The following is a 12,287-nucleotide window of genomic DNA, read 5'->3' as shown; positions in this document are numbered from 1 at the left end:
TATTTAATAATTTACACACCATTTCTTTGGTCTCCCAGCCCTAGAGGTTGTAGGTTTTTATCTTCGGTTCTTTACAGTACTATTTTTATCCTTTTGTTACCTGGGGTTAACAATTTCATACTTGATAAATATTTACTTTGACTTCTCTCAATTGAGTGTCCTGATGGATCCTGACTGATACATACCTCTCTGACACTCTCATCATTAAATCTCAATGAAATCACACTCTCTTGAGACTCTTCCTGCCCCATAGATCACTTCTCCATCTACTCTGCTGGTTTATTCTCTTTTCTTCAACCTGTTAACCTTTCAGTCATCCAGGGCTCAGTCCTCCCTCCCTTCCCTCCCTTCCTCTCTCTTCTCTATCTATATTCAGTCTCTTGGTGATCTCATCAATTCTTATGGCTTAAAATTCCCCTGTGCTGTTGACTCTCAAAAGTACATAACTTTGATCCAAACCTCTATCCCCTGAACTTCAATTACATACACAGCATTTCCACTGGATGTCTAATTAGCAGCTAAAATTTAATGTGTCTGAAACTTGAACTCTTGATTCCTCCTCCCCCAACACAATCCAAACCTGCTGCTTCTGCACACTCCCCCGTGGCAGCTGATGAAAAAAATCCATCTTTCCCTTCCCTCTCTGTCATGTCACACTCTACATCAAGAAGGCTTCGTGCCTCTGCTTTCAGATTTCATCTGGAATCTGACCGCTTCTCATCACCTGCTGCCTGCAACACTTGTCTGAACCCCCTGAGTTACTGAAGTAGTTTCCTACTTGGTATCTGGTTCTGTTCTGGACCTCTAGAGTCTGTCCTAGCATAGCAGCTAGAAAAGTCTCTTAAACTGAAGTCAGTTCATGTCCCTTCTCTGCTCAGATCCCTGCAGCAATTCCTCTCATACTCAGAGTAAAAGCCAGAGTCCCTACTAATGTCCACAAGGCTTTACATTCTCTGATCCTTGTTACATTTCTGAGTTGATCTACTTTTCCCTGTTACCACTCTGTTCTTTCCATTCTGGTCTCCTTGCTGTTCCTCTAATATGCCAAGCATGATCATGACCTAGGGATTGAGTTCTGTCTGCTGCCCTGAAGATTCTTTTCCCATGTATTCTTTTGGATGACTCTCACCTCCTATAAATCATTGCCCCAATCTTTTTTTTAAATTATTATTATGTTCAGTTAGCCAACATACAGTACATCATTAGTTTTTGATGTAGTGTTCAATGATTCATTAATTTCCTAATTATTACTATGACTCACCCTCTTCCCACTCTTGATCCTCCTTGCCTTACTATTTATTTTTCACAGCATAGATTATCTTCTAATGAACTAGGTTATTTCTTTTAGCATATTTATTATTTATTTTCTTTCTCCCCTGCTAGCATGAAAACTTCACAAGGCAGGGATCTTATTTGTCACTGTTGTATCCTGGGTGCCTAGAATAGTGCCTGACACATAGCAGAAAGGCAACAAATACCTGTTGAATGTTTAAAGAATGAATGCATTTGCAGATCACTAATAGAAGCTCAAGAAATGAGTGAAAGACTTGGGTTAAAGTAGACCACAAAAATGAGTACACCAAGGAATTAAATACTGCCAGAGATGACCAAATAAGCAATGGAAAAATAAATAACTTACAAAAGTAGGTTTCTTATGAAAATCAGTAAGTGATCCAAAAATGGAACAATTAATGTTTTGAAGTATTCTAATTTGAAAGCAACAGAGTGTTGCAAAATGTGAGGATTATAAATTTTTGCCCAGTTCCAACAATTTGAGAGTAATAAGGCCTTGTTGCTTTTGTGATTTCTGAATGTTTAATCTATAAGAACACCTATTAATATTTCTTCAACCTCTATTCCACAGAACATAGTTTAAGAAATGCTGCTAGAGAATAATGGGCTGGCACAAAAATCCACTTTTGCATATACACAATTTAGATATAACAAGCAAATAACACCTTTGAGTTTTTAGTTTTCTTTTCAGTTATATTTTCATTTGCTACTGTGTCTGTCAGTTAAGAATTGATTCCATAAAATATGTGAGGAACGTTTGAAAATCCATAAAGGAAGCAATTTTCTCAAAAGAATTAATTTTTACAGTGCTTTTTTTTTTCAAGATCAGCCACTTAAAAATAATGTTTAATTCTTGAAAAACATAAAACATCTGCAGATCCCTTTAAACTTTACATTACACCTAAGTATGCAAAAAACCACATTTTTAGAAAAGGTCATGCACATTTAGTCTACACAACACAGTAGGCAAATGTTGAAGATATTTCAGGATACTTTTTTGGAGGTATTTGTCTACGCTGAACCTAGAAAACCTTTGTTTTAGAGCCAGTGATCCAAAATCAACAGAGGGCAGGGAACTGACAGAAGATTGTGTGATATGAAAGCAGCTTATGGATTTTTTTTTAAGCATTAGGAAATTTTTAATTTTTAAAAATTCTTCCTTTTGCGGAGAAGACATGGCGGCATGGCATCTGCGTCAGCGGCTGCAGGGGAGGAGGACTGGGTACTGCCTTCTGAAGTCGAGGTGTTAGAGTCTATCTATCTGGATGAACTACAGGTGGTTAAAGGAAACGGCAGATCCTCACCGTAGGAGATCTACCTCACCTTGCACCCTGCCACCACGGAAGACCAGGATTCACAGTATGTGTGCTTCACTCTGGTGCTTTGGGTCCCGGCACAGTACCCCAATGAGGTGCCACAGATGTCTATCCGTAACCCCCGAGGCCTCTCAGATGAACAGATCCAAAAGATTTCACAGGCACTGAGCCAGGTGGCCAATGCTGGGCTGGGTACTGCCATGCTCTATGAACTCATCGAGAAGGGGAAGGAAATCCTCACAGACAACAACATACCTCATGGCCAGTGCGTCATCTGCCTCTATGGTTTCCAGGAGAAGGAGGCCTTTACCAAAACACCATGTTACCACTATTTCCACTGCCACTGCCTTGCCCGGTACATCCAGCACATGGAGCATGAGCTACAGGTTCAAGGCCAGGAGCAGGAGCGTGAGCGGCAGCATGCCGAGGCCAAGCAGGCAGTCGGTGTGCAGTGTCCGGTGTGCAGGGAGCCCCTCGTGTATGATCTTGCCTCATTGAAAGCAGCCCCTGAGCCCCAACAGCCCATGGAGCTGTACCAACCCAGCGCAGAGAGCTTGCACCAACAGGAAGAGCGCAAGCGGCTCTACCAGAGGCAGCAGGAGCGGGGTGTGTGTGGGGGGGTGGGGCATCATTTGACCTTGAGGCTGAGCAGAACCGGTACTTCATTAGCCTCCAGCAGCCTCCCACCCCTGTGGAGCCCAAGTCAGCGGTAGAGGCCTCCAGAGAATCCCATCCACCCAGTGCCCTTGCCACAGAACTGTCCGCCTCAGCAACTGCCCAACCCAACCTGGCAGCCCCTCTGCCTGTGGCCTCCCAGTATACATGTGAGAAGATTCCAGGGGCTGGGCCAAATCAGCAAAGGTTGGGTGAAACCCAGAAAGCTATGCTAGGTCCCCCCCCGGGCCAGTCGAGGCCCCTGGAAACAGCTGGAACGGAGGCCCCTAAAGGGAGGGGAGTGCCATGCCCACAAAGGTGCCAGTGACACCTAGGAACTGCCACCTCCCGAGGGGCCCCTCAAGGAGCCCATGGACCTAAAGCCAGAACCCTGTAGCCAAGGTCTGGAAGGTCCTCCCCAAGAGAAGGGCCCTGGCAACTGGCAGGGTCCCCCACCCCGCAGGACTCGGGACTGTGCTCGCTGGGAGCGTTCCAAGGGTCGGACGCCGGGTTCTTCCTACCCTCGCCTGCCTCGGGGTCTGGAGCCTATCGTCCTGGCACTCGAAGGGAGCCCCTGAGCCTGGAGTCTGAGGATGGTTCCTAGCAGTACTGTGGGGGGCAGGGATGGGGGGGCAGGGGGACAATAAAGAGACTTGGCCTTGAAAAAAAAAGTTCTTCCTTTTAAAATAGTAGTAAAAGACATGAAATTAAACAATAATATGAAAGTAATAAATTAACTTTCTATAATGGGGTCCGTAAAAAGGGAGAACATAAAAGTGAGGTCCTCTATGTAGGTACAAAAAAGACATAAAGAAGGGGACTAAGGCAGAAGAGTTTAGAGGAGTCACACAGCAGGACAACAATAGAAATATGAGAACAGAGAGTGGTTCAGACACAAACTATCAGAAACTAAAGACATGGGCAGCATTTTCAGAACTTGCTCTAAAGACGTATTTTAATTTCTATATTTTTACATAAAATTTTTAAGCACAGGGACCCCTGGGTGGCTTAGTTGAGCATTGGACTTTTGATTTCAGCTCAAGTCACGACCTCTGTATCCTGGGATCAAGCTGAGTTGGTCTCTGTGCTCAACAGGTAATCTGCTTAAGGATTCTCTCTTCCTCTCTCTCTGCCTTGCGCCCCGTCTCATGCTCTCTCTCTCTCTTTCTCTCTCCCAAATAAATAAATCTTCAAAAAAAATTTTTTAAGCACAATTATCCTTGAAATTCTGTTCTTCACCATATTAGAGGGGGAAATACCTTTCCTTTCTGGAAAAAATATATCTAGATCCCATAGAGGAAAAAAGGTTTCTTTTCATTAGATAACCTTAAAATCATTTAACTTTTGGGCATACAAGACCATATTTTGATTTTAAGCTGAAGCTTTAAATTATCTGTTGCTTCCTGACCTAGGGATCACATAGAAATAAAATGTGAGTTGAGTACTCCATCCTAAAGCAAATAGAGATAACTTGTTAATTTGGGTAATTGCAGTGAAAAAAATTGATTTGGCTGTCTGGCATTGTGTAGACAAAGAAAAGGTTGACTAAATAATGAGCTAGGTGTTTGTGTTGGCTTCTTGTTTACACCATTGTCCTGTTGACTTTAGAGGCAAAGTGATTAGCCCTAGGAAATTAACATACTAATGAACTTATTGCTTAGTTTTAATTGTTTTCCTATGGAATTCTTAGGGTTTTCTCTGTCTAGTATATAGGAAACTAATACAATGGTATGTGTCTAGAAAAGATCTCTCAAGAAGGGTTGACTTACGTCAACTCTGATTTTTCATAAAAACAGAACAACAGTTAGAGATTACATTTTATTACGGACTGTTCTTCAGGGGAACCACTATCCACAGAGTTTTTAACCACCTAACAACTGTGAATGGTGTCTCTAAGCACCAAATAGTGAAGTGTTTTGAACACGCGTGCCACAAAGGACTTTCTTTTATGTTTCTTAAGATCCTTCGCAGGGAATACTGTTGAATGGGGAAGAAGCCATGTGAGCGTGATAACACAGCTGGAAGGGCCAGCTGGGGGCAGAGGAGGTGGGACAAGAGCAGGGGGGGAAATCTCTGGGCCTGGAGTCCCACTGGTAGTGCTCTCTGCGCCTGCAGGAAGTGGGGCATGAACGTCCGCGTCAGTGAAGCATACCAGGGATACACTTGGGTAGCATTGCCTGTGAAGCGAATAGGCAGGGCGTTCTCTCAAACCAAGGCATGATCCTGAAGGAGCCATTCATCTAACTCAGCAGACCTTCCGGGTATGTGGAGTTCACATTTGGGACTGGACAGTAAAGAGCAGTCCTGGGAGCTTCTGACTTGTAGTACCAATGCCTGTGGCTCACAGAACTGCAAGGCTGGCATGCTGCAGCCATTCTGGAGTGGGGCAGCTTGGTGGGCCGCTGGCATGGATGCTGCTACGGAGCTCTGTTGGTCTCCGTTTGCCTCTTTCTGTGCATTGGATGGAGAAGTTAGTGAATTCTGAAATTCGGGTTGGGATGAAACACACTGGAAAGTGGGTGCAATGTCGCCTGCCTGCCACAATGATGCTAAGACCGTGTTTGAAGTTCAGCACCGCTGGGCAGCTGATAGAGCAAGATTCGGATTTGGCTTGGCTTCACATGTGTTAGGACTGGCCTTCTGTGACCCTGGGTCATCCCAGTACGTCACTCAGTCTCCATTTCTTTGCCTACGAAATCCGAATGAGGATGCAAATGAGGCTCATATGAGATAATGTCTGTGCAATTATCAGATAATGCCTGTGCAACTATGCAGGTGACGCGGCATTAAATGCATATTCCTGAACACCAGAGGCGAGGGCTTGAATGCTGCCTGTATTGCAATTTCTGTATCATGCAGTAAGAGAGGAAACAAATATTTGGGGGGAGGGGCAAAGAGAGCAGATAAACCTTATTGATTCTGCTTACAGTTAGACAATCTTTTAGGATCTTTTAAATCATGAGGACCTAAAGCCCTCACTTATATTAAAAAAAAAAAAAATCAGTTTAGAATATGATACCATTTTCAGCCAGGAGGAACAAAATATACTTTACTGTGTTGTTTTCTGTAGTTATCATTGTTTTCCCTTGCAGACATAGTGGGCTAGTCCTCAAAACCCAGATGTCCCAAATATTTTCTTAAAGCCCAAGGCACTGGTCATTTCTTAACAAGTCTGTCAAAATCTGGTTCACACATCCACTGGCATTGCTTTAAAATAGAATCACCTCTACGAGCCCACACTCAGCCCGTGGACTTTTCTGCCTTCTAGCAGGCTAGTGAAACAGACCCCTTCCCCGCTCCTCCTGTCCTGGCCGTTTGTGCACAGCATGCCCCACAGTGCTGTGTATTCCAGCTAGCTGAAACGAGGCTGGAGTCCCACTAGACAGTGACTTCACAGGGAACAGGCTGCTCTTCCGTCTCTGTCTCCCACGCCTCTCCCACCATCCATTCTCCCACTGTTTAGCTTCTGCGTGCCACAGGCACTCAGAAATATGGACTGGATTCAACGTTACCATGACCCAGGAGTGATTTTTTTTTTTTAAACTGTCTTTTGAATGATAAGTTCTCTCACTAACTTTCTTTTTTTAATCTAGATCTTTCTTAAAGAATCACTTCTCAGTCACTTAAGGTCGTGATTTCCTTATGACTATAACCAATGTGATTATTAGAGAAGAAGACTTAAAATTACTACCTGTAAATTATGAGGAAGAGATTGACAGAGGGCACACTTCCAGTAAGGAACTGTAGTTTGTCCTCCTTCCTCTACCCTGAATATTTCCAGCATGTATTTCCATTTGAAGACTGACTTGCGGGACTCTTAGAATTAGATTCCATTCTGCTGATGTAGTCAGGAAGACAAAGCAAGTCTCTTTTTGCAGACCATACTGGCTGTGACAGAAACAGTTGACAACTCAGTGGTAGCATCAAATTAATTTGCCTCCCCCACATTAGACTGAGAAACATCAGAATTAATTTATTTTTCTGGGGCGCCTGGGTGGCTCAGTGGGTTAAGCCGCTGCCTCTGGCTCAGGTCATGATCTCAGGGTCCTGGGATCGATTCCCGCATCTGGCTCTCTGCTCAGCAGGGAGCCTGCTTCCCTCTCTCTCTCTCTCTCTCTCTGCCTGCCTCTCTGTCTACTTGTGATCTCTCTCTGTCAAATAAATAAATAAAATAAAAAAAAATTAATTTATTTTTCTGGGATCCTACTGAGAAGCAGTGGTATTCTTCCTGCTCTTGTGTTATAAGAATTGCATTGGTTGCAAGAGAAGGCCTCTGTCTTTCTTAAGGAAACCTTCCCTTGTTGGCAATACCAGGAAAACGTGTCCATCTCTGTTGCATCTGACTCCTGATGAGGGTATCTGAACACTTGTCCTGAGAATGCTTGTTCTGTAACATATTTTGGGCTGCAGGTTCAGGTAAGTATGGGTGATGTTGCTTTTTCCACTTCATGGAGGAAGGATGCACATGAAGCATGAGTGGCATGTCAAAGGCCCTGAGAAGGCCTGTAAAAACAGTAAGAACAATAAAAATACTCAGTTTTGCTTATTTTAGTGTTCCATTCAGGAATTTGTTTTACAAGTAGTTTTAGTAAGTGTCAAGCATTCTTTAGAAATTGATGGGAATTTAGCGAAGAACGAAATAAAAGTTCCCTTTCTTGGGGTACCTGGGTGGCTCAGTCATTAAGTGTCTGCCTTTGGCTCAAGTCATGATCCCAGGGTCCTGGGATCGAGCCCCACATCAGATTCCCTGCTCAGCAGGAGGTCTGCTTCTCCTTCTCCCACTCCCCTGGCTTGTGTTCTGTTGTATTGCTCTCTCTCTGTCAAATAAAAAATAAAATCCTTTTTTTTTTTTTTTTTAAGTTCCCTTTCTCATGGAGTTTATAGTTTCTGGGGATCATCAAGTAATAAAAAGGTAAAAAATATATAACATGTTGCTAGATAATGAAAGATGATAAGGAAAACAGCATAAAAGGTCAGAGAGTGAGGATGTGGGGGCACCGTCTTAGATAGTGGTCTAGGGCTCTACGCAGAGGTGGCATTGGTGAAGGGACCAAAAAAAAGTAAGAGTGGGAGGCCAACAGTTATAAGGGAGGGGGAAGAGCATTCTAAACAGCTAGAATAGGAAGTGAAAAGGCCCTGAGGCAGAAGAGTGGCATAATTTAGTAGGCTGGGGTGTAGTAAAGGGGTGTGGTAGAAGATGAGACCAGAGAGGAGATGGGCTGGACCCTGTTAGGGAGAAACCCCTGGAGGGCTTTTAGCCCTTAGGGCAGATATTATCTGCCCTATCTTTGGGAAGGTTTACTCTGCTTTCTATATGGAGAAGAGCCTCTGAGGTCAAAGGTAGAACTGGGAAGACCATTGTAATATCCAGGTCAGGCAAGATGGTGGCTTGGATCAGGTGATGAGCACTGGAGGTCGTGAGAAAGTGACAGGTGTATTCCCATCTTAATGGTCCAAAAACCTTCTTTTTGAGGAAAACTTTTTAATATCTCTTGGAGTGCATTTTAGAATATACTGCCTTATGTAATCAGGTGTCTGTCATGTATTTCTGTCATTTATACCTTCCTCCTTGGTACTAATCTGTAGTGGATAACAATGTCAGAGAGATGAGACACCCAAAAGCTAATGGAAGAAATTGAACAATTTAATTTTAGCAAGTATGATCAAGGTTGAGTTGACTATTGGCCCCAGTGGCATGACAGTTACAGAAGTTACAGTTACATTTCCAAAAGTGGAAATCCATTTTTGGTTTTGCTTTTGTTCATTTTGTTCTGACACAGGTACAGTTGTGCCAAAGTCTCTCGTGCACAACATGTTTATTTATTTTTATTTTGATGTATACTGAGTTGCTACTATGGCCTCAATAAGCTAATTCCTTAGTCTGTGAATGCTTTACTTGTCTGGTCCAATCAGTTTAGATCTCACTGTATCTCAGATTATCAGAATAACATGTGCCAGCACATAGCTTTTATTACATTATAAGACAATTATCTGTTTAGTGCTTGGATGCTCCACTAAATGGAAAATTCCTTGGTGATGAGGACCCGTGCCTTTAATTTCCGTATGCACGGAGTCTGGGAAGAGTCCAGACCCTGCTACTGAATAAGTGAAAGTATCTGTTAGTTGAATGAGTGTCTGGGATTGTCTTGGGGACTAAGGATCTGAGATGAACCCAAACAGTCTCTTCTTTTAAAGAACTAGTAGTCTGGTGGGGTGGATGGATGAATTCTGACTTCACCGTGACTGTTGTGTTAGCCCCAGATTTGTTCTCATACATTGGAGGAATATTCAGTAATCCACTCGAGAGGTTTTTAGCCAAGAAGTCTGTCTTACCCCACCAATATTTATCTTATCAACCCAACTAGTGAACTTGGAATTCCATGATTTCCACATTTCCTTGGACTGAAGTGTTCAACTAAAAATAGATCAGCAAAGGGAGGAGTACTTTAGGAACTCCCTAGCCATTTTTGTATATGTCCTGTGTGAATTATTGAGCAGCTCCTTTCCACGTGGGCAGCAAAGGAGGTTTTGTTGGAAAAGAGAGGAGGGCACCCATTCTTCAGTGGCTACCTTGATCACGCAGAATTATCTTGCAGCGAGAGAGTCCTAACCTCTTATATAGAGAAGGAACCTATGGTCACCAGTGGGGAGGTGGGTGGGGAGATGGGTGAACAAGGTGGTAGGGATTAAGGAGGGTACTTCTTGTGATGAGCACCAGGTAATGAATGGAAATGTTGAATCACTATACTGTGCATCCTAAACTAAATACAATGCTGTATGTTAACTAACTGGAATTTAAATAAAAACAAAGCAAAACAAAACTTAAAAAAAGAAAAAGAAAAAACAGTTGGAAAAAAAGAGAGAGAGCCCTGGGCAGCAGATGGTACACTGAATCCATGGACACTCCATTCTTAGGCTTTGCGGATCCCGACCCCAACACCTCTGTCCCAGAGCTGCATCTGCATTTAGTCACAGGGCACTGGTGGAGGTGTCATTGTAGAGGCCACAAAGCCAAGGGAACAATGAGAAGAGCATCCCTGGGGATAAAGCTCTGGGGAATTTATCACTTGCTCAAAGGCACTGAAGTAAACAAAGGCAGCTGCCTTTGTAGCCGTGCCCTGGGCAGCTTGCAAAAGGAGATATGGACAAAGAAGAAAGAGAAAATACACCACTCGCAGACATTAAGGGGAGAATAGTGCAAGCCTGGAGGAGTCTGTTCCTTTTCTCCTGTTGACGTGAAGGGAATTACCTGAGGTCCTGGGAGAAAGTGTTCTTCTGTTATCCATGTGATAATATGAATGAGGCAGATTTGATAAATGTGGCTCTGCCTTTAAATTGCATGCAAACTGCAAGGACGCTAATCACATCGCCTGACTAGCTCAGAAAAGACAAGCAGACAAATAGACATTGCTCTTGGAGCTTTCCTTGCTGCCAGACCTCAGGGTGTGTATCTCAGCAACAGCCTCGTGAGTCTCTCCCCAGGAAGAGCACTGTGCTTCGTGACTCCCCAGCCTGGCTCCTGGGGCGAGGGAAGCACACTGCCAACCTGTGATTCATGGTCATTTTTCCTTTCAAAAACGGAAATTGCCAGCATTATCACTGCTGGACTGTGAATTATATTTATAAATGACATCCTTTTATACTTCTTTAATTTCAAGTACACTGGCACTTATTGAGGAAGTACCATGTGCCCAGGGTTGCCTTTGATGCTATTTTATGTAATCCTCCAAACGGGTCTTTTATCTTCTATTTTACAAAGAGCGTAATTGATGACTAAAGACCGGAAGTGACTTGCCTAGTGTCACAAAGCTAGCAAGTCACAAAAGCAGGATTGGAACCCAGGTGTGTGTTTGACTTACAAACAAGACCACTGTTTATGTCTAATCACTTAGGTCATTTTAATATGTCAAGGACACCTGTTTGCTCAAGGGTTGCAGTGGAGTTTCTGTACCAATGTAGGAATAACCAGGTGTTTATTCAACTGAGACAATGTGTGCATTACATGACTCTCGTCATGTTCTGTCTTTGCATGTAAGTAATTGCCCGACACTGCTTTTTGGCTCCCTAGCAAAATATGTAAGATATGGCTATCTAAGTTATAAATTGCCTGTGTCCACTTCTTTCTCTTCTAGTTCCAGTGATGAGCAAGCAGAGGAAACGGAAATTAGTCTCATTTTAGGGTAGCTCTGATGTCAGATTGAGTGAATGTGGAGAAGAAGGGTAACTGATCACAGGTCCTTATTAAGTGTGTACTGGGTACATTGGAGGGTTGGGTTTTTCTCTTGATTGCTTTGTCTGTTCTGGGGAACTTCTTTTCCAACTGTTTTCCTCCTCCCTCAAACCTGTCTTTAAAAACATTTAATAAAAGTTGCCTTTATTTTGAAGTTTTCCTATTCATTATCAGATGATTATAGCCAGAACAAAGATTGGAACAGATGTGAAAAGCAGGGCTAATAAGATACAGTAAAAGAAAAGAAAGCATTTCCAGTGTTTACATAAATAGGGTTTTATTAAGCTACCTTTTCCCTACCTTAAACCTATCCACTTAGAGTAAAACCCAAAATCCTTACTGTGGCCTCAAAGTCCTTGATGATCTATCTCTATTCACTTCCCTTGTTGCCCGTCCCTGAAGCTCTACTCAGGCCCCTGGCCTCCTTGCCTTTCTCCAGCTGAAGGCTTTTTCTTGCTGCTCCTGTGTCTGGAAAGCTCTGAGCCCCTGGAGAGCAGCCTGGCTTATGGCCCTGGCCTTAATCAGGCTTCTATTCAGTTTTCCTCTGTTCAGAGGCTCTCACCCAGACCACTCCTCCTAGAATAGCTGCCCTTCCTGCACACCCTAACCCTACCGTGTCCAATAGGGCGGCTACTCGTCAGGCGTGGTTATTTAGATTTAAATTTTTGCCCATCTGTTATTGGATAGCACAGATCTAGAACATCTCCATCATCACAGAAAGTTCTGCTGCTCCAACCTCCTGCCCTGCTTGATTTTTATTTGTAGCCTTACCACTACATGAAATCATATATTTA

General features: G+C 43.3%; 1 protein-coding gene and 1 pseudogene across 1 annotated transcript in view; both read left to right on the top strand.

Annotated features, from left to right (window-relative positions):
• The window catches only part of SV2C (synaptic vesicle glycoprotein 2C), a 211,091-nt gene that overhangs the window by 25,747 nt on the left and 173,057 nt on the right, over positions 1–12,287 (top strand). The gene's annotated exons all lie outside the window — the stretch shown is intronic.
• LOC123939140 lies at positions 2,477–3,885 on the top strand (annotated as a pseudogene).

This window comes from Meles meles, chromosome 3 (assembly GCF_922984935.1).
Source record: "Meles meles chromosome 3, mMelMel3.1 paternal haplotype, whole genome shotgun sequence".
NCBI lineage: Eukaryota > Metazoa > Chordata > Mammalia > Carnivora > Mustelidae > Meles > Meles meles.
This window is presented reverse-complemented; position numbering and strand designations above follow the sequence as displayed.